Raw genomic sequence first — 22,725 nt, forward strand, 5'->3', positions numbered from 1 at the left:
ACAGTCTAAACTTGAAAAGGCTAAACTAAATCTTTTCTTACAGAAACAAAATACTGTGGAAGCTGGAAATCTGAAACAAAAACAGAAAATGCTGGAAATACACAGTACGCCAGGCAGCATCTCTGGAGAGAGAAAACGGAGTTAACATTTCAGGTCTGTGACTTTTCATCAGAACATCAGACCTTTCTATCAAACCAGGAAAAGCTACTGAATAAACTCAATATTGGATGACAAAACAAGAGTAGAGCTTTGTCTGTAGCACACTAAGGGCTCGGCAGTTAGTTACTTTGTGGCACATGTGCAGAGTTAAAGAATGGTTTGGTTATGTTCATGTCCCAGTTATAAATGCAGTGTAAAGATGCAGCAAGACAAAAGTTTAAATGAATTTGCCTCCCAATAACCGTGTGGTATTTTACTTCATTAACACCACAGCTTTCTCATTGCATCAAACCCATGTTTGAAATTACAAATGGACAACAAAACCACCCAATTTCACTTTTACACCTGGCCAACTATTTTCTACCTTGTAAACCATTAATCTTTCAGTGGAAATTTACCCCACAAGGTCTTGAATATGTGTTGTCTGTATTTCATATGTGTTGTTTAGAAGCTTTATTGGATCAGATAAAAATGTCTTGGATTTTGCAATCAGCAGCGAAGCAATGGTGCTCGTCGCTGACCTTGAAGAAGTTGCACACCAAGTCTAGCGATCGCTGTGGTGTGGATTTCATCTTTCCCAACATTACTTTGATTCCAACATCAGCTCAAGAAGATCTCCAGTGTCCAGCAACATCAGACTAAGCAGCCAATCACAAGAATTCTCACAGACTGCAAAACGGGAAGTAAAAACCAGTGCTTATCCTTCACCTTTTAACCATTTTATAGATAGCAAAATAAAGATTTGGACATACACATGAGATGAAGGTAGAAGTTAAAACATCATAAACAAACTATAATTTTTAATTGTTTCAAAAACCTGTGGAATTTTTTTTATAATGGAGAAACTTACAACTTTTTCATGGGCTTTTACAGCGAGATTAATAGCGTAAAAGTGCAAGTTCATATGAATTCAAGTGATTTCAGAAAATTTCCACCTGTGGGGACCATTCCATGGAGTAATGGGGGAATCACTGACAGCAACTTCTGGAACTCTGTGTTTAACTGTGCATGTTGTTATGAAAGTGCTACTATTTTTAATATTTTTTGACGATTCGTATTTTAGAATTATGGACATTGGTTTATTTGAGAAAACTGAAAAGACTCATTGGATTTTTTTTTACAAGAGTCACTGAGAGGTCCTGTTTTAAAACAAACCATTATTGGATATTACACGCCTTAAGCTCAATAAACAACAGAAACCTTGATGACTTGGGGGAGATGTTTATGGAGAAGTGACATCATTATTTATGATGGACAGGAGGTTGCTTTTGGGATATTGTTTTGACTTTCTGGTTTGGGTTTGGACTGTGTTTGAAAGCAGTTGGAGATCACGCTGCCAAGAGACAAGCACTCAGCTTGCTTCCTTCCTCTTGTCTCTGTGAAACGTTGTGCATCGAGAGTGTGGGAGCAAAAACCCCCGATGCTGTATTTCTCCTGAGGAGCTCCTGGAAAGCTTGACAGATTATTTCTCGACACCCCCTGAAAAGAACTGCTTCAGAAAAGATTCCAATGATCTGTCTACGTGTACTCGGATGCCAGACTATACACCATTTTTGGACACAAGATATCTCATTCGTTTTCTTCAAGAATTAACAAGTATTTGGCCAAAGTATTTTTTTTTGTCTGCTTTTTGCATAAGAGCTCTGCAGAGAAAATTTCTTTTTTTTCTCTTTAACCAGAGTGTGTGCGAATGCACGTGTAGGGGGTAGAGTATATGATTGACCATATTGGTAACTGGGTAAACATTTGTTGTGACCTGTGGAGAAGTGGAAATAGAAAAGACAGTGCACCCCTCCTGCGTCAGTCATAACATATAAATGGGGGCTCTGTGCCAGATAGCTCAAAGCCAATGACGTGCACTCATAAGTGGGGTCATAATAATTGAAAAGGGAAAGGAGAAAACCAGATTACTTGTGCATTAGAGTAAAGTTTACACTACTGGAATGTTTTTGTCAATTGCTACGACCTTTCTGAGGGAGGAGGATTTATCCCTGAGTGTTTTGACAAACTTAACCAAGAAATTGGCCGAAATGTTGGCATTAGAGTTAAAACCAGGGGCTAAGAAAGCAGACGTAATTGAGGTAACAGCACAGCATTTGAAACTGGAAGAAGGAAAAGGCAATATGGTAGTTCAGTTGAATTAGCTAAAATTCTGTTGCAGATGAAGCAGCTTGAACTGGAACGGGAAAAGGAAGAGAGAGCATTTCAAAAGGAAAGAGAATTAGAAATGAAAAAAAACTTAACCACAATTTCAAAGGGAGTAAGCAGTGCGGCAGGAAAGAGAAAAAGGAGAAAAAGAAAGAGAAGGAAGGGAATTCAAATTTAAAAAGCTGGAATTAAAACAAAGGGGTGGTCTTGACTCCAGTGAAAATTCTGGTGAGGAAAGAACTGATCCCAGCCCAGGACCCAGTGGAGAGCTGCTTAAATTTATGCAAGCCCTCCCGAAGTTTGAGGAGAGGGATGTAGAGGCATTTTTCATTTCTTTTGAAAAAATAGCCAGACAGATGAAGTGGCTGTAGGAAAGCTGGGCATGCTTATGCAAAACAGGTTGATGGGCAGAGCCCATGAAGTTTATGCCAAGCTTTCTAAGGAGGCTTCTGCAGATTATGAAATGATTAAAAAAAGGCTATTCTTGCTGCTTATGAGTTAGTCCCTGAAGCTTACCAGCAGAAATTTTGGAACCTCCAGAGACAGCTTGGGCAGACTTATATAGAATTTGAGAGGGTAAAGAAAATTAATTTTGATTGTTGGATGCAGGCACTAAAGGTAGAGGCCACGTATGAGAACCTTAGGGAAATAATTCTGGAAAAATTTAAAAATTCACTGCCTCTGTTAGTAAGAACCCATATAGAGAACCAGAGGTTTCAATGGCCAGACAAACAACTGAGATTGCTGATGATTACGGGCTTGTTTACAAGCCCAAACCCTTTGTCACCCCCATAAACCCAAGAAGGATAGAAGGTGGGAGGGTGAAAGGAAGACAAGTAGCTAGGGACAAGAAGGGACAACTGAGAATGTCTGCGATCTCCTCCTCAGGCCAGAAAGGAAGATGTTGAGGGTGGAAATGAGGTCCGAATGCCTAAGTGTTACCATTGCCACAAGGTGGGATACCTTTGTGCAGAATGCTGGAAATTGTGGGGTAAGCCCATGGGATTTGTTGGGGTACACAAGACCAATGCAGAGAAAGGGGCCCTGACCGAGAGATATGACAGATTAGGCTGCAGCTCTGACTGCAGCTGTAAGGCCAAGCGCAAAAACCGCTGTGAGTGCAGGGGACGTGAATAAGATACCTGAGAGTTATAGGGAAGTGAGGCAGGTGAACCTATAGTTAATTTTAGGGATACAGGAGCCACCCAAACTCTTTTGCTGGGGAAAGGCATATATTTTCCACCAGAGAGCACATTGAATGCCAAGGTTTTAGTGAATGGTATCGGCAGGGAGTATATACCCATACCTTTGTATCGGGTGCACCTGGAGTGTGACCTAATGTCTGGAAAGGTAACTGGAGGAGTTGTCCATAGTTTGCCTGTAGACAGAGTTGACCTACTCTTGGGGAATGATTTGGGCAGAGCTAAGGTAGTCGCTTCTCCAGTAGTCATGGAAAGACCAAGTGAAGTCAGAGACAGAACAGCTGCAGGAAAAGGTTCCAGGAATTTTTCCTTCATGTGTAGTGACCCGCACAATGGCTGAACAAGTTCCATTGTCAGAGGTTAAATTGGCACCACAGACAAATAGCCGAATATTTGTAACTTTTTTGGGGGATTTGGATAATCCGAAGGAAATGTTCAGTAAATCTTCTCTGATCAAGGCTCAGCAAGCCGATCCAGAGATAAATAAAATGGCCCAATCGGCTGTAACGGAAGCTGAGGCAAAGCGAGTTTCAGAAGGCTACTATATTAAAAATGGGATTCTGATGAGCAAGTGGCGAGCTCCTCACAGCCGACGGACAAAGACTGGACAGTTGTTCACCATACAGTGATACTGCCCAATTATCGCCGGGAAATATTAAGGATAGCCCATGAAATTCCTATGGCAGGACATCTGGGGATTGGGAAGACCCAATCGCATATAGGACGACATTTTTACTGGCCAGATCTTTCCAAGGACTGGCACCTCTAATTCCCATACGAGTTATTGGGAAACCATTTAGTAGTGTTGGTATTCTGTGTGGCACCTTTACCGAAGGTATATACTCAGTATTATGGATATGGCTACTCAGTTCCCAGAGGCCATTCCCTTGAGAACAATTTCTGATAAGGTAGTGGTAGAGAAGTTAACCCAATTCTTCACTAGAAATGGATTACCGATTGAGATTCAGTTGGATCAAGATTCCAATTTTATGTCTAAACTTTTTAAGGAAATTATGGGTAATTTGGGTATACCACAGTTAAAGTCCTCAGCATACCACCCACAGACACAAGGGTCTTTAGAATGGTACCATCAGACCCTCAAAACGATGATCAAGGAATACTGTCATTAATATCCACACGATTGGGATAAAGGGCTAGAATTTCTTTTGTTTGCCACGAGGGATTCATCTAATGAGTCTACCAGTTTTAGTCCTTTTTAGTTAGTTTGTGGACATCAGATAAGAAGTCCTCAACAACTAAACAAAGAAAAGTTTTTAGAACAGAGGGACGAACCTTCTGTGTTAGATTATGTATCCGTGTTCCGGGAGTGGCTTACAAGAGCCTGCAAAGTGGCTGAGGAATACCTGAAAGCTTCCCAAACAACCATGAGGAAATGTGCAGACAAGCATGCCAAGACCGGAACATTTCAAGCAGGGGATGAAGTGTTCGTCTTACTGTCTTTACAGGGTGAACTATTGAAAGCAAGGTTCAGTGATCCATGTAAAGTGGGGTCAAAAGAATTGGTAAAGTAAAGTATTTTATTGACACCCCAGATTGCCGGAAAAAGAATTGGCTGTGTCATATCAATATGTTGAAACAATATCATCGCCAGGAGGAGGATAAGCAAGCACAGGTATGTCATGTAGTAGGGACAAGGAAGGATGAAAGGAATAGTGAGGATGAGGCGGAAGGAGGCCTAGACAATTCTCAAATTGAACCTCCTACTATCCGGTTAGCTAATACTTGAATTGTTAGGGAGATTACACACTTTGCTTTCATACTTAGATGAAGAACAATGAGAAGATCTAACAAGGCTGCCCTCAGCATTTAAAGGAGTCTGTATGGACAAACCAGGATGTGTAACCTTGGCCATACATGATGTGGATGTAGGGAATCCTTTTCTATAAAATAGCATCCTTATTGCTTAAGTTCAGAGAAACAGGCCCAGGTAAAAGCAGAAATCCAATACATGCTGGGAAATCACCTAATTGAATCCAGTCAAAGCAGCTGAAGTTCCCTGGTGGTGTCATTGCCTAAACCTGACAGTTCAACTAGATTCTGCATAGATTACAGAAAGGTTAATGCAGTAACAAAGACAGACTCCTACCCAATTCTCGCTTGGAAGACTGTATTGACAGAGTGGGCAGTGTTGTGTTTCTTACAAAAATAGATTTGTTAAAGGGATACTGGCAAGTTCCTTTAACTCCCAGAGCAAAACAACTATTGGCCTTTGTCACACCAGATAGTCTTTTCCAATGCCAAATGATGCCATTTGGGCTAAAAAATGCCCCAGCCACTTTTCAGAGACTAATGAACCAAGTGGTAGCCAGTGTTCCGAACTGTGTCGTTTACCTTGATGATGTATTGGTATACATTGACACTTGGAAGGACCACTTGGAACAACTAGAAGCTCTGTTTAGAAAATTACAGTTGGCTGATTTGGTGATAAACCTTGCCAAAAGTGTATTTGCAAAAGCGAAGGTAACCTGCCTCGGACAAATAGTAGGGCAAGTGTTGCCAAGGACAGCAAAAGTACAAGCATTGTTGGAGTTCCCTATCCCTAAGACTAAGCAATAAATCATGAGGTTTTTGGGGACGTGTGGTTTCTACTGCATGTTTGTACCAAATTTTAGTACTTTAGCTGCTCCATTGATGGATTTGCTTCAAAACAAAGAAAACCAAGGTTGTGTGGTCTATTTCTGCCATGACTACAGAGAGACACTGGTAAATACTGATCATAAGCCCCTAGCCTTTGTGGAAAAATTAAAAAAACAGAATGCCAGACTATTCCGATGGAGTTTCCTATTTCAACCTTATCACTTAAAGATTATCCACATTGTGGGGCAACATAGTGTAATTGCAGATGCTTTGTGTAGGATTTAACTTTGCTTTGAGTTATCTGAGTGCAAAGATGGTACAAAGCAGAATTATATTAGCTACAGGTAAAGAGTGAATGAGAATGAATGTGTAAATGTGTTTCAATATTTTTTCATCTTCTGTTTTTCCATACTTTGTAATGAAATGCATTTAAAAATGGTGTTTCATTCCTCCAAGGATGGTGGTGTTATGAAAGTACTTGTATTTTTAAATTTTGTTGTGAGGATTCATATGTTAGGATTATGGACATTGCTTTATTTGGGGAAACTGAAAAGACTCATGGATTTTTTTTACAAGGGTAACTGAGAGATCTTGTTTGAAAACAAATCTTTACTGGATAGCACATGACTTAAGCTCAATAAACAACAAAAACCTTGGTGACTTGGGGGAGATGTTTACAGAGAAGTGACATACCATGATTTATGATGGTCAGGAGGTCACTTTTGGGATATTGTTCTGACTTTCTGGTTTCGGTGTGGACTGTGTTTGAAAGCAGTTGGAGATCAACCTGCCAAGAGAGAAGCACCCAGCTTACCTCCTTCCTCTCGTCTCTGTGAAACGCTGTATCTCGAGTGTGGGGGAGCTAAAACCCCCGATGCTGCATTTCGCCTGAGGAGCTCCTGGAAAGCTTGCCAGAGTAATTCTTGATGCCGCCTGAAAAAAACTGCTTCAGAAAAGATCCCAGTGACCCGTCTACGTGTACTCGGATGCCAAACTGTATGCCATTTTTGGACACAAAGGCTGGATTCTAAGGAGCCCTCAACGTCTGGATCCATGTGGGGGTGAGGGGGGGGCCTGAAGATGGCCCCGGATGAGGCCTGCCATGGACCTCGACGTTGGCAGGGCCTGGCCCGATCCTCACGGCGGCAGCGAGGCACCATGGCGGCCTCCCCACCACTAGGCAACGGGACCTCAATTAACATATGCAAATGAATACAATTAATAAATTAACATGCACTTATCTGTGATCTTATGGGCCCGCCGCGTTCTTCAGAGTGGCGGCTGCCATTCCTGCGCCTTTGGATCCCCGTCCAGGGAAACGACATGCAACACTGGTGGGGAGAGGGGAGGAGGTAGGTTTATCAGAGCAGGAATGGCGGTGGACGGAGTCAAATTAACGTCATAGGTGTTGGGGATGGTGGGAAGGGTTGTAGTTTAAACTTTGTGCAGTTTGTTGTGGGGGGGGAAGGTCAGATGGTAAAGGTAAGTGTTTTCGGGGGGAAGGGCAAATAATTAATTTAATTGTTATTGGGTGGGGGTAAGAGAGAGGCAAAATAAATATTGTCATTTAATTTTATGCCATGTATCTTTAAATATTTAAAAAAGCCAGTCCAGCTGACAGCCCTTTAAAAATGGGGTCAGTGCCTGCACACAGGCAGCTGACGCCATTGCCAGGGATGGACAGCCCGCCCCCTATATGTGATCGGGGGTGGCCCGCCCCGGCTATTTAAATGAGCTGCCATGTTTGAGATCGCAGCGGCTCTTTGGCGTGCAGCCCACGCGAGCGGGCCACCATTCTGGGCAGCAAGCTTATAAAATCCAGCCCAAAATATCTCACCCGTTTTCTTCGAGAATTAACAAGTATTTGGCCAAAGCATTCTCTTTTTTGTCTGTTTTCTGTGCAAGAGCTCTACAGAGAAAAATGTCTTTTTTTTCCTTTAACCAGAGTGTTTGTGTGTGTGTGCGTGTGTGCGTGCGCGCGAGGGCATTTAAAAGGGAACTTTCATATTTCAATTTGTGTGTAAATGCTTTGCTTCATTACTGAATAAGTTTTGTTCAATAATAAACTGATAGTTTTGTAGTTTATTAAAGAAACCTGGTTGGTGTATCTTATTCTGGGATAAAGAGTAGAGTATATGATTTACCGTATCGGGAACTGGGTAAACATTTAAATATATGTTGTGACCTGTGGAGAAGTGGAACTAGAAAAGACAGTGCACTCCTCCCGCCTCATTTGTAGCAATGTGCGGATGCCAGAAGGTGCTGTCACTTTTACAGTTGTAATGATGGTGACTACTGGACAGTCATGCCGTCATTGCAACTGCAAATTCTAAGGTGTGTATGTTAATTACATCAAGTTATCTGATAGCAGTCTGATCAGTATGTGCTTCCAGTTACAGTTACGATGCAAAATTATCGCTAGATAATGATCAACAAGCACTGTAGTACCATTTTAATAATTTATTTAAAGATAAGTACTCCACAGTGGATGCTGACAGTAAACAAATATTTCCACTTACTTGCTCCAATTTTGGGACACAAAAGGGTTAATTCTGTACAGCGGCAAGAGCTGCTTCAAATTCATCAGGATTACTAAGCCATGCTTATTCTATCGGGTTGACTGACTAATAAAACCATGGAATGTTTAAAATGAAATATGTAATAACATAATAAGATTTTTAGTTCTAGATTTTATGAATTTAATGCAGGAATACTCCTCTTGCATAATATAGCTAACCTTCACTTCAAATTATCAGTCACACATTATTTGAATTTTGCAATCAATAACATTACTGCTGCCATAGGTTTGTGCTATTCATGTGACAAAGTAAGCACGGTATTAAATATACTTCATTCCATTTTTCTCTTCCTTTATGAAAATGTAGTAAATTTAATCCCCCAAAATATTCTTTATCATAAGTAGTTTGAAATACTTATGACAATTCTCTTCTTCTTTGGCCTCCTTGTCTCTGGAGACAATGGGTAAGCGCCTGGAGGTGGTCAGTGGTTTGTGGAGCAGCGTCTGGAGTGGCTATAAAGGCCAATACTAGAGTGACAGACTCTTCCACAGGTGCTGCAGAAAAAATTGGTTGTCGGGGCTGTTACACAGTTGGCTCTCCCCTTGCGCTTCTGTCTTTTTTTCTGCCAACTGCTAAGTCTCTTCGACTCGCCACACTTTAGCCCCGTCTTTATGGCTGTCCGCGAGCTCTGGCGATCACTGGCATCTGACTCCCACAACTTGTGATCAATGTTACAGGATTTCATGTCGCGTTTGCAGACGTCTTTAAAGTGGAGACATGGACGGCCGGTAGGTCTGATACCAGTGGCGAGCTCGCTGTACAATGTGTCCTTCGGGATCCTGCCATCTTCCATGCGGCTCACATGGCCAAGCCATCTCAAGCGCCGCTGACTCAGTAGTGTGTATAAGCTGGGGATGTTGGCTGCCTCGAGGACTACTGTGTTGGAGATGCGGTCCTGCCACCTGATGCCAAGGATTCTCCGGAGGCAGCGAAGATGGAATGAATTGGGACGTCGCTCTTGGCTGACATACATTGTCCAAGCCTCGCTGCCATAGAGCAAGGTACCGAGGACACAGGCTTGATACACTCAGACTTTTGTGTTCCGTGTCAGTGCGCCATTTTCCCACACTCTCTCGGCCAGTCTGGACATAGCAGCGGAAGCCTTTCCCATGTGGTTGTTGATTTCTGCATCGAGAGACAGGTTACTGGTGATAGTTGAGCCTAGGTAGGTGAACTCTTGAACCACTTGCAGAGCGTGGTCGCCAACATTGATGGATGGAGCATTTCTGACGTCCTGTCCCATGATGTTCGTTTCCTTGAGGCTGATGGTTAGGCCAAATTCATTGCAGGCAGCCGCAATCCTGTCGATGGGTCTCTGCACACACTCTTCAGTGTGTGATGTTAATGCAGCATCGTCAGCAAAGAGGAGTTCCCTGATGAGGACTTTCCATACTTTGGTCTTCGCTCTTAGACGGGCAAGGTTGAACAACCTGCCATCTGATCTTGTGTGGAGGAAAATTCCTTCTTCTGAAGACTTGGACGCGTATGAGAGCAGCAGAGAGAAGAAAATCCCAAACAGTGTAGGTGCGACGACACAGCCCTATTTCACACCACTCAGGATAGGAAAGGGGTCTGATGAGGCGCCGCTATGCTGAATTGTGCCTTTCATATTGTCATGGAATGAGGTGATGATACTTAGTTGCTTTGGTGGACAGCCGATCTTTTCTAGTAGTCTGAAGAGACCACGTCTGCTGACGAGGTCAAAGGCTTTGGTGCGATCAATGAAAGCAACGTAGAGGGGCATCTGTTGTTTGCGGCATTTCTCCTGTAGCTGACGAAGGGAGGACAGCGTGTCAATGGTCGAACTCTCTGCTCGAAAATTGAAATATGACAAGTACAGCCTTCAAAATTGTATTCAAACAGTAAAACAGGAGTGCTAGGGATAGAAGGCAAGGGAAGAAATCAGAAAGGAGAGTTCAGTCTAAGTAGTCTCTGGCATCTCATCGCAGATAGCTACAGGGAATGTTGGCCACAACCTGTGAACAGGCTATTCACTTTGTACACCTGCTTGACAGCAGATGTCAAGCAATGTGACAGAAAAAAATAAAAATGCAAACACGAAAGGAAAACAAAAGTGGTGTTGATTATGCTCAGTTCTAGGACTGAATTTTATAAGCCTCCTGACGGCAGGGGTCGTGGCAGGGGGGCCTGGAATATCCTTCCGGGAGAGGCCCGCCACGGACCTTGATGCCGGGAAAGCCCCGCCACATTTTATCAGTGGCAGTGTGGATCCCGCTTCATTTCAATATGCTAATTAAATTAAAATGAATGAATAATCACTCACCTTGACCCAAAGGCCGTCCCATGCCGATATTCCAGCTGGTGACCAGAACTCCTGCGCCTTCGGATCTCAGTTCGGAGATCTGAGGCGTAACACCGGTGGGGAGGGAGGAGGGGTGAAATTTTCAGGGTGGGGAGTGGGGGGGATGTGGGGAAAACCTTTCTGATTGGTTGTGGAGATGTTTGGAAGGGGTTAAGTGTCAAAGGTGCTGAAGTTAGGGAGTGAAAGTTTGGAAAAGTCTTTTTTTGGGACATGGGTCATTTTATTTATTGAGTATTCAGTGTGGAGGGGGGGTGGTGGTGCGGGAGAAGGGATTCAAAGTTACATCACAATTTTATTTCCATTTTTATTGCAGTGGGATCTTTAAAGATTGAAACTTAACTGAAGGGCTTGAAGCCCTTTAAAAATGGCCCCGGTACCTGCACTGTGGCGCCAGACCCCATTGCTGGGGACGGAGCACCTGCCCCCCATACGTCATTGTGGGCGGGCCTTCCGCCCCCACCATGCTAATGAGCCGCCACGTAAATGTTGCACAACACACACCTTGTGCGTGTGTGGTGCACTTTTTCAAGCTCGCTGCCGAGAAGTGAATGTACGTCCGTGTCATAGTGGAGTCTTCAAATTATCTTCTCGGATACCATATTAAATGCAATCTATACAGCCTCTGTTTAAAGTAATACTCTCAGATAGGGCTCTCCTGTGGATTTGTTTCTTGTACCAATATTGGTTCATGTTTTGATGAGGAAATTGAACAGCCCCCATAGCTCTTATATATCCTATCATGGTTGTGTAAATTATTAATAATGCAAACCAAATTCTATGAGATGGGACAAGAACACACGATGGTAAATTAAAAAGCAGTATCAGCACAGTATCTGCTCTTTGACTTCTGGAATGTACTGAAAGATCTATAATGCTTATCAACTTGTCAAATAGAAAGTTAAAAAATGTTCAGTTGTGTAAATCAATCACTGGAGAAATTTGTGCCAGCTGAACCAATGTTGTGCGAAGACTCTGGTGTGAGGATGAAACTTCTTTCCACTATATTACACATTGTCTGAACTGCCAGAAGCTGCTTCAGGCATTCTGCTGTGTGCATAAGGGAACCCTAACTTTGATAGATGAATCCTTGAATATAAAACCCTGTCACACTAAACCCTGTCACCAGGTTTCATGGAGGCACCCAAGATCGCGTCGTTGGCACCAGCTAGACCTCATTGTCACAAGATGAGCCGCCTTAAACAGTGTTCAAATCACACGCAGCTTCCACAGTGCAGAATGCGACACCGACCACTCCCTGGTGTGCAGCAAGGTTAGACTCAGACCAAAGAAGTTGCATCATTCCAAGCAGAAGGGCCACCCGCACATCAACACTAGCAGAATTTCTCACCCACAGCTGTTACAAAAATTTCTAAATTCACTTGTAACAGCCCTTCAAAACACTCCCACAGGGGATGCTGAGACCAAGTGGGCCCACATCAGAGACGCCATCTATGAGTCAGCTTTGACCACCTACGGCAAAAGTGCGAAGAGAAATGCAGACTGGTTTCAATCTCATAATGAAGAGATGGAACCTGTCATAGCCACTAAGCGCATTGCACTGTTGAACTACAAGAAAGCCCCCAGCGATTTAACATCCGCAGCACTTAAAGCAGCCAGAAGCACTGCACAAAGAACAGCCAGGCGCTGCGCAAACGACTACTGGCAACACCTATGCAGTCATATTCAGCTGGCCTCAGACACCAGAAACATCAGAGGAATGTATGATGGCATGAAGAGAGCTCTTGGGCCAACCATCAAGAAGATCGCCCCCCTCAAATCTAAATCAGGGGACATAATCACTGACCAACACAAACAAATGGACCGCTGGGTTGAGCACTACCTAGAACTGTACTCCAGGGAGAATGCTGTCACTGAGACTGCCCTCAATGCAGCCCAGCCTCTACCAGTCATGGATGAGCTGGACATACAGCCAACCAAATCAGAACTCAGTGATGCCATTGATTCTCTAGCCAGTGGAAAAGCCCCTGGGAAGGACAGCATTACCCCTGAAATAATCAAGAGTGCCAAGCCTGCTATACTCTCAGCACTACATGAACTGCTTTGCCTGTGCTGGGACGAGGGAGCAGTACCCCAGGACATGCGTGATGCCAATATCATCACCCTCTATAAAAACAAAGGTGACCGCGGTGACTGCAAAAACTACCGTGGAATCTCCCTGCTCAGCATAGTGGGGAAAGTCTTTGCTCGAGTCGCTCTGAACAGGCTCCAGAAGCTGGCCAAGCGCGTCTACCCTGAGGCACAGTGTGGCTTTCGTGCAGAGAGATCGACCGTTGACATCCTATTCTCCCTTCGTCAGATACAGGAGAAATGCCGTGAACAACAGGTGCCCCTCTACATTGCTTTCATTGATCTCACCAAAGCCTTTGACCTCGTCAGCAGACGTGGTCTCTTCAGACTACTAGAAAAGATTGGATGCCCACCAAAGCTACTAAGTATCATCACCTCATTCCATGACAATATGAAAGGCACAATTCAACATGGTGGCTCCTCCTCAGAGCCCTTTCCTATCCTGAGTGGCGTGAAACAGGGCTGTGTTCTCGCACCCACACTTTTTGGGATTTTCTTCTCCCTGCTGCTTTCACATGCGTTCAAGTCCTCCGAAGAAGGAATTTTCCTCCACACAAGATCAGGGGGCAGGTTGTTCAACCTTGCCCATCTAAGAGCAAAGTCCAAAGTACGGAAAGTCCTCATCAGGGAACTCCTCTTTGCTGACGATGCTGCTTTAAAATCTCACACTGAAGAGTGCCTGCACAGTCTCATCGACAGGTTTGCGGCTGCCTGCAATGAATTTGGCCTAACCATCAGCCTCAAGAAAACAAACATCATGGGGCAGGATGTCAGAAATGCTCCATCCATCAATATTAGCGACCACGCTCCGCAAGTGGTTCAAGAGTTCACCTACCTAGGCTCAACTATCACCAGTAACCTGTCTCTAGATGCAGAAATCAACAAGCGCATGGGAATGGCTTCCACTGCTATGTCCAGACTGGCCAAGAGAGTGTGGGAAAATGGCGCACTGACACGGAACACAAAAGTCCGAGTGTATCAGGCCTGTGTCCTCAGTACCTTGCTCTATGGCAGCGAGGCCTGGACAACGTATGTCAGCCAAGAGCGACGTCTCAATTCATTCCATCTTCGCTGCCTCCGGAGAATACTTGGCATCAGGTGGCAGGACCGTATCTCCAACACAGAAGTCCTCGAGGCGGCCAACATCCCCAGCTTGTACACACTACTGAGTCAGCGGCGCTTGAGATGGCTTGGCCATGTGAGCCGCATGGAAGATGGCAGGATCCCCAAAGACACATTGTACAGCGAGCTCGCCACTGGTATCAGACCCACCGGCCGTCCATGTCTCCGCTAAAAAGACGTCTGCAAACGCGACATGAAATCCTGTGACATTGATCACAAGTCGTGGGAGTCAGTTGCCAGCGTTCGCCAGAGCTGGCGGGCAGCCATAAAGACGGGGCTAAAATGTGGCGAGTCGAAGAGACTTAGTAGTTGGCAGGAAAAAAGACAGAGGCGCAAGGGGAGAGCCAACTGTGCAACAGTCCCGACAAACAAATTTCTCTGCAGCACCTGTGGAAAAGCCTGTCACTCTAGAATTGGCCTTTATAGCCATTCCAGGCGCTGCTTCACAAACCACTGACCACCTCCAGGCGCGTATCCATTGCCTCTCGAGATAAGGAGGCCCAAAAGAAAAAAAGAAGAAAAATACTTCACTGGTTTTATGGGTTTTTAATTAAAGGTCAAAACCCCACTGGCATTTTTAAAACATCAAGTGCTAACTTGTTTACTGGAAAGACCTCATTTGATTTTTGTGTGTGGAAAATATAGACAATCGATAGCTTTAATTTTCTAAGGTACTTCAGCTTCTGATTGCTTGAAGTCATTTACAGTGTGGATAAAATTTAAAAATAGTAATTATTTACAAATGCATTATGACATATGGGAGAGAGATGTCCTTCCTGAACAGCATGAAGAAACTATCACTACATTGATAGAGAATGTATTTTCATTTTGCCGCACACAGCTGATCTGGAGTTCGGCGGCTCTGAAAATCAAGTTTAAAAATCCTCATCCTATTTGACAAATCTGTCCCATCCACCAACTACCATTTGCTCCCTCTGCCCACCCCCCCCCCCCTCCCCCACCCCAATCAGCACAAATGGCTCTACCCAGTCTTCAGTCCCACTTCAGGCACTTTGGTCCTCCCACTCTGGCCACCTATGCATCACCTTTGGTAGGAGGATTTAGCTGAATGGGTCTACTTTCTGGAACTCACTCCCTAAATCCTTTCAGTGTGCTGCTACCTTCCTCCTCACCGTTAAAAGTTTCTTTTGATCATCTTGCCAAACTTTCCCCCAACTGCTCGGCATCTGTTTTTCCCTTTGGGAAAGTGCCCTGGGATCTTTTTCTACATTAAGGGACCATGAAAATATTGTTGTTAAACCCAGCTGTAGAGACTCTCTGTATTGTTTTTCGGATTGAGATGGGGCTGGGAATACTTCAACCAGAAGGTATTCCTCTTGGACTTACCTATGTTTAATATGAGATTCATAAACAAGAATAAAATAAATCTCCTGCCACTGCTAATAGCCTATGAGAATTAAAAATAATTATTCAAGTAGCAATAATTATTGATGTGATAAATTAATCTTCAAGGGCAGAATAATTATAGGTGATTTCTCATACACTCATGTTTGCAAGATGTCTAATGTCTGCCGATAGAATCTCACAAGTTTGATTAAATATAGAATAAGGGAAGTACATCATCCTGGATTCCACAGTGGCAGGTCTATTGCGGTTTCTGTAGTTGATGGAAAAATATGGCATGAGATTCCACTAATCTATTGGTTTTGTATTAGTTTTAAAATAGTGTTCATATTCTCTATTGAATGCTTTTGGATCATGTGTTCGTGAAGCAATTATTGGTTAATTGCGATGTCAGCTGGTGAAAATTTACCTCCCCATTAACAGAGGGAGGGAAAATTTAACGTAATGGACAAATTCAATTGTAATGATTTTAATTATTGACTTAAAGTTATATATATATATATATATAAATAATTATTTCTAAATTGGTTTCTGGTAATCATTGAGTTTTGCTTAATAAACTTGTAAAAATTATATCATTATTGTGATGTCTTCATGTATAAAAGACAGGGAGAAAACTGGGCAACAATATCTGACATGATCGACACTGTCAGAAGGAAAAACAACTCCAAATGACTTACAAACTTCACATTGAAAATAATGGACACCCTGACTGATTTGAAAGAGCTAATCTCACCTTGTGGTTCAATAATGACTACAATTGCTCATTCTTCACCTGTGCCTCTTATGACATTATCTGGAATCAATGGCTGAGATTTAATGAGGGGATGGTGGCCCTGCCTATTGGCTGAAAAGTCAGGAGCAAGCACACCTCCGCCAGCCCTGGAAGCTGCGACACTATTTTGCGTGGCTTAGGCAATTAATTGCCTGAGGTTTGGGGTTCCGCCCCCTGAGGCAGGATGTCCCACCTCCGAGAGCTGCCGGCCAATCAGAAGGCCAGCAGCTCTTCAGTCCCACAGCGTCAGTGGGAGTGGTGGGCACTGCTGGGACTGCAGCAGGGCCTGGGCCTAGCCAGCAATGAAGGCCAGAGAAGAACGTATGTGTACTCGGGTCTTGCTGGGGTCAGTCAGCCAGGCCCGGTGATGGGGGTGGGGGGTGTGTGCGCAATCGCGAGGGCAGGAACGTCTTCCAGTGGGGGCAGCCTGTGCCACTAGTGGGACCCTGCGTGGGGCACAGTGTGCCCGATGAGGAGGGACGCCCTCCCAGCCTGCAAGGAGGCTGCCAGGCTTTACTGTTCGGCCTCCCCAAGTGACAAAGTACCTATCTGCCACTGGTATAATATCAGCGGCAGTGGGAAGAGGCCCTTAAGAGCCTGTGACTTCTGGCTGCATCTTTGGAGTCAGAATTCCTGCATAGGCGGGACCAGTGTCCTTTTGCACCACACACCTTGTACAGGTCTCAAAATGCAGGACCGCTTCACCATAAGTGGAACCAACCACAGCTACCACACAGCTTGCTTGCTCTTTTCGACCTTGTTATGGTGCTGATACTGTTGGCTGCAAATCGTGCTTGCAGGTGTTGTTGTCCAGCTACAATGACTTCATATTTCCTGCCATCTTCCAGCACTACAGCGATGCTGTGACCTTTCTTTTTTCCTAAGTGGTCCTGCTGAAATGCTTCAATGGGTGTTGAGACAATTACCAGCTCCATTATTTGGTCCAACAGCTCAGCTTTTGAAAAGTTTGTTGCCCTTACTATGGCATCTACTGACAGACTGGCCCATTGATTCCTGCGGCTGTTGCCTTTTGGACATCAATTCCAGGCGGTGAATTCTAAAATTCACTCTTAATCTGAGCTGACCTTCTAGCACTTTCCATATATTTGTGGGATCTTTCTGGTCCTCTTCAGATAAGCCTGAGGTATTGATTCTGTGTAATTCCTCCTTTCCAATTGCTATCATTGTTTTTACAGTTTGCTTTTCTGCTTCTGTAATTACTTGATCTGTGAAGCATAACTGCATTCTTTGTTTGAACAATTAGAACTCAGATAGGGTATTAATGGTGTTCCAGTTCATGCTGGGAAGTTTGATATCCATTTTCCAGCTGCTCTTTTGCTTTAAAACTTTTTTTAAGAACATGCTTTATGACTCTGTACTGCTTTCCCTTTTAAAAACTCTCTTGGCTGCTTTGATTGACAGAAGCAGGTGTTTGGCAGTTCTTATCTGTTTATCCAGTTTCCAGCACTCTAGTCTGTCTGTTTACACAGCTGTACAATAGGCATTTGAAGTACTCTTTTTTTCCTTGTTAGAGTTTGTTTATACACCTGTTCAATTGGCAATTCTTCATGCTTGAGTGATTTTATATGTTTTTTAAAACTTTGGCTGAGTGAGTGAAGGCTGTGCAGCTTTCAAGTGGTTTAATGGTTTCTTTTTATAGCTTTAGCAGCAAGCTGCATGAATGGAGGATTCTCGTGCTTTTTGCTGTCGGACGCCTCCTATAATGGCATGGACCTCGATCAGCCTGGGGGAGGGATCAGGTTTCCCCATTTCTTTTTCGACAGAGATCATGAGAAAACTCAATTTTTAAAGCACCTCAAAGCTTTTTTTCAATGGGGATTCCTGGACTGTCGGGACAATGACTCACCTGATCATAGTGATCAATTTGTGGCCTGTCGTTCAGCTCTGTCTTCTACATCTGAGGTAAGTTTTTTTTCTTTTTACTGTTTGGGCCAGTGTTTTATTAACTTTCTCTCTTTTAGCTGTAGAAGAGTAGTTTATAAAGCTGTTTTTCCTGTGGTCTTCAATCTTAGATTCTGTCTTCTCACCACAACTGCCACCATGTAATGAGGAGCTGCCATCATGTACTGAATTCTTGTTATGTTGTCTGATGCAACAGAAATGAGATGTGTGGAGTCCAGTTGATTGAAGATCTCAAAACAGGTTTATTTACAGTTAAACTATGATACACAGTACAGAACTAACTAATTACAGGACCTGTGTTGCAGTTTTAGAGTGCCTTGGGCTCATAGTCACATGACTACATCCTGGCTCATAGCTCATTAGCATACTACGATCTTGAAGGGACATCACTCTTAAAGGCAATCATGCAACAGCCATTAATTGGTCACTTAAGGTTCTCCATTGGCCTAAGGGCAGGTCGGCCGCCCCTGTCTCTGGTAAAATACCAGCACGGCACCCCCTGCCATCCCACCCGATTTTACGAGCCCCCACCTCCCAACCTGCTCATGGCGGTGGCGGGGGGGGGGGGTGGTGGGGCTGTGTGGGGATGCGTAAAATTCCCACCAACGGAATGAATGTCTCATGATTACTCCTACATATATATCCAATAAAGGTAACTGGACTTAATTTTTGTTGTTTGACAGGCATGCAAATATTTTTATTAAAAATTCAGCCAGAATATAAGCAGCAAGACTTTGTGGCCTATTTGTGTAATTCACAGACCCCACACAACTGTTTTATGTTCATCCAATCTGTTGAGGACAACATAATTGTAGGGACTATATTCAGGCAGCAGGGGGAAGATCTCAAATAGGGAAAATTTACAAAGCAAGATAATATGCTGTAAAATGTTGGCAAACTTAAATGGAGAATAATGACTACTTGGAAATGCTTTCAAGACAGTAATCTAATTGAAAGGTTCAGGGGCTGATTCCTGAACTTCTGTAATTGTTGCCAGTAATGCCACTAATAAGGCAAATAATTAACAGTCACTGATGTGAAGAATGACACTTTGCTGGGCAATAATATAATTTCCATACTGCTCAGGCTAGTGGCTAATAACAGACTAATTAGCAGATCAATCATCTTTCTCCCCACCACAACAATGTAACCTGTCGTCCAAATCCATTCCTCTCCCTGGCCATTGTCTTCAGGCAAACTGGACTGTTCACAGTCTTGGTGCTGAATTTCCAACATGCATCACAAAGACTGCCTGCCTCTGCGTCTGCCTTTGCCCATCTACTGTGGAAACCCTCATCCATGTCTTGAACATCTACAAACTCAAGTCTAATCTCTCTTGACAGGCCTTCCATTTTCCACCCTCTGGAAAGTTTAGCTAATCCAAAATTGTTGCCTGTATCCTATCCTTCACCAAGTCCCATTCACCTATCACTCCCGTCTTTGCTGAACGGCATTGGTTCCCAGTTCCCTAATGCCTCCAATTTAAAATTATCACCCTGTGCTTAAGCTCCTTTATGGCCTTTCTCTGTAACCTCCCCCAACCGTTTGGGAACTATCCATTCTTCTGATTCTGGTGTTTTATGTATTGCCTTCCTTCTCTGTGCCAATGACAGCATGCTTTCAGCTGTCTAAGCACAACACTTTATCAATCTATTCCTAAATCCCTCTGCCCCTCCAGTTCCAGCTCCTCCTTTAAGGCAGTTCTTAAAACTTACCTCTCTTCCCAAACTTTTAGTCACCCTTCCTAAAATCTCCTTCATTGACTCAGCATCCATTTTTGTCTGATTATGCCTCTGTGCAACACTTTGAGATTTTTTTTTCTGTATTAAATGTGCTATTTGTAAGTTGTTGTAACATTACTGAACTGCCTCTGTAACTCCAGTTACTTATTTAATCAGCTATCTACTAACTATTTCCCTTCTTAATGTTTCGGTGCTATTAACTATGATTCCAAGGTTAATAAATTGTTAGTTCTTGATTTTGTTGTCTGCATTGTTCTTTGATAATTAGCAAGGGATAATTCATTCATCTAATGGCTTGTGTAAATCCTGATGGGAGGTTTGCAGTTTAAATGCAAATATAATCCAAGCTGTTTAATCTAAAAAAGTTCAGTAAGCCAAATTTGGGCATCATTCACTACTGGCATAGATTGGGTGGTAATCCACAGACATTTCCTTTTTGAGGAGTTAAGGCGAATAAATGGTTTAGGATTCATCTGGTGGTCTTGATAAATAATCTTGTCGGGGTATATATATCAGTGTTATTACATACAGCACTAAATACTTTGAATGGACCATTTTCATGGGTTTTGAAGTCCTGATTAGGACTATTCAGTCTGCGATTGCACCAGCCTGTAGTACCTAGCTGATCAGTCCTATCTATATTAATGACTTGGAGGAAGGGACAGAGTGTAGTGTATTTGCTGATGATACAAAAATAGGTGGGAAGGCATGTTGTGATGAGGACACAAAGAATCTGCAAAGGGATATAGATAGGGTAAGTGAGTGGGCAAATACTTGGCAGATGAAGTTGAATGTGGGAAAGTGTGAGGTCATCCACTTTGGTAGGAAGAATAAAAAGGCAGATTGTTATTTAGATGGAGAAAATCTACAAAACACTGCAGTGCAGAGGGATCTGGGTGTTCTTGTACACGAAACACAAGAAGTTAGCATACAGGTGCAGCAAGTAATTAGGAAGACAAATGGAATTTTGGCTTTTATTACTAGGGGGTTAGAGTTTAAAAATAAGGAAGTCTTGTTACAACTGTACAGGGTGTTGGTGAGGCTACACTTGGAGTACTGTGTACAGTTTTGGTCCGCATATTTAAGGAAGGATATACTAGCATTGGAGGCAGTTCAGAAAAGGTTCACTAGGCTGATTCCTGGGATGAAGGGGTTGTCTTATCAAGAACGGCTAAACAGGTTTGGCCTTTATTCATTGGAGTTTAGAAGAATGAGAGGTGATCTTATTGAAACATATAAGATTCTAAGGGGGCTTGACAGGGTAGATGTTGAGAATATGTTTCCATTGGTTGGGGAATCTCAAACTAGGGAACATAGTTACAGAATAAGGGGGCACACTTTTAAAACTGAGATGCGAAGGAATTTCTTCTCTCAGAGGGTGGTGAATCTCTGGAATTCTCTATCTCAGAGACTTGTGGAGGCTAGGTCACTAAATGTATTTAAGGAGGAGGTAGATAGATTTTTGAAATCTAGGGCAGTCGAGGGTTAGGCTGAGCAGGCCCGAAAGAGGAGTTGAGGCCTGGGACAGATCAGCCATGATCTTATTGAATGGCGGGGCAGGCTTGAGGGGCTGAATGGCCTACTCCTGCTCCTATTTCTTATATTCTTATGTTCTACCTCAGAAACTGTGCCCAGTGCCAGTGGACTGGGGCACAGATGTCACTGTCTATCCAGAGAATAGTAACAAACCTGTTTCCATAATGCATCCTCCAATAGCTTCATATGACAGATCTCCAATCTTGGCATTGGTAACCCTTTTATACTGTGACTGCTAACCTGCTGGAAGATGACCCATGTGGGACAGCAGCTACAATGAGGCAAGAGTGACTTCTGGGTCTGGATCTTCCTGTCAACGGCAAAGCTATGACTTATGCCGCAGACTGCCAAAAAGGTATGAACTTACCTGGTTTGTAGTTTGCAGGGGGAACTTCGTGTTCGTGCCAAGGTTTGGGGGAGGTGGGAAGACGGGGTGGGGAGGGGGAGAGCCGATGGTTGGGGAGCGCTGGTGGTGGGGATGGAGAGCTCAGCGGGAGGAGAGCCAGGGTGTAGGGGGGAGAGCTGGGGGAGTTGGGAAGCCGTGTGGGGGAGGAGCCAGGCTGGGGGTGTAATGGTGGGAGCAGTGGGTAGGTGGAGAGCGGGGTGGAGTGGGTGAGAGCGGGGGAGGGAGAGATAGAGCGGTGGGGGGAGGGAGGGATAGAGTGGGGAGGTGGAAGGGGTAGAGCGGGGGGGAAGGAGAGCGGGGGAGAGGGAGGGGGAGAGCAGGGGGAGAGGGAGGGGGAAAGCGGGGAAGAGGGAGGGGAAGAGAGGAGGAGAATGGGGGGGAAGGACCGGGGTGGGCAGGGGAGATAGGAGAGGCGGGGAGCAGCTCTCCACCCCGTTCCCACTCCTGCTTCCTGCTGCTGCTTCCTCGTCTGCCGGGGAGTGGGGGAGGATGAACCAGGGCCGGGGGAGTAGCTGGATGTGCCGTTGGGGAGCTGGGGAAGCCAGAGGAGTGGGAGTGTTTCAATACTGCTCTGTGTTTAAGATTTTAGATTTAGAGATACAGCACTGAAACAGGCCCTTCGGCCCACCGAGTCTGTGCCGACCATCAACCACCCATTTATACTAATCCTATACTAATCCCATATTCCTACCAAACATCCCCACCTGTCCCTATATTTCCCTACCACCTACCTATACTAGTGGCAATTTATAATGGCCA

At 44.1% G+C, this 22,725-nt stretch overlaps 1 long non-coding RNA gene across 1 annotated transcript in view; it reads left to right on the plus strand.

Moving 5' to 3' along the window:
- Nucleotides 1-22,725, plus strand: part of LOC137371710 (uncharacterized) — a 78,905-nt gene that overhangs the window by 38,919 nt on the left and 17,261 nt on the right. Inside the window, exon 3 of the long non-coding RNA XR_010975275.1 lies at nucleotides 44-153. This is a non-coding gene — a long non-coding RNA (uncharacterized lncRNA). The remainder of the gene's footprint in view (nucleotides 1-43; nucleotides 154-22,725) is intronic.

Source organism: Heterodontus francisci, chromosome 7 (assembly GCF_036365525.1).
Source record: "Heterodontus francisci isolate sHetFra1 chromosome 7, sHetFra1.hap1, whole genome shotgun sequence".
Lineage (NCBI taxonomy): Eukaryota > Metazoa > Chordata > Chondrichthyes > Heterodontiformes > Heterodontidae > Heterodontus > Heterodontus francisci.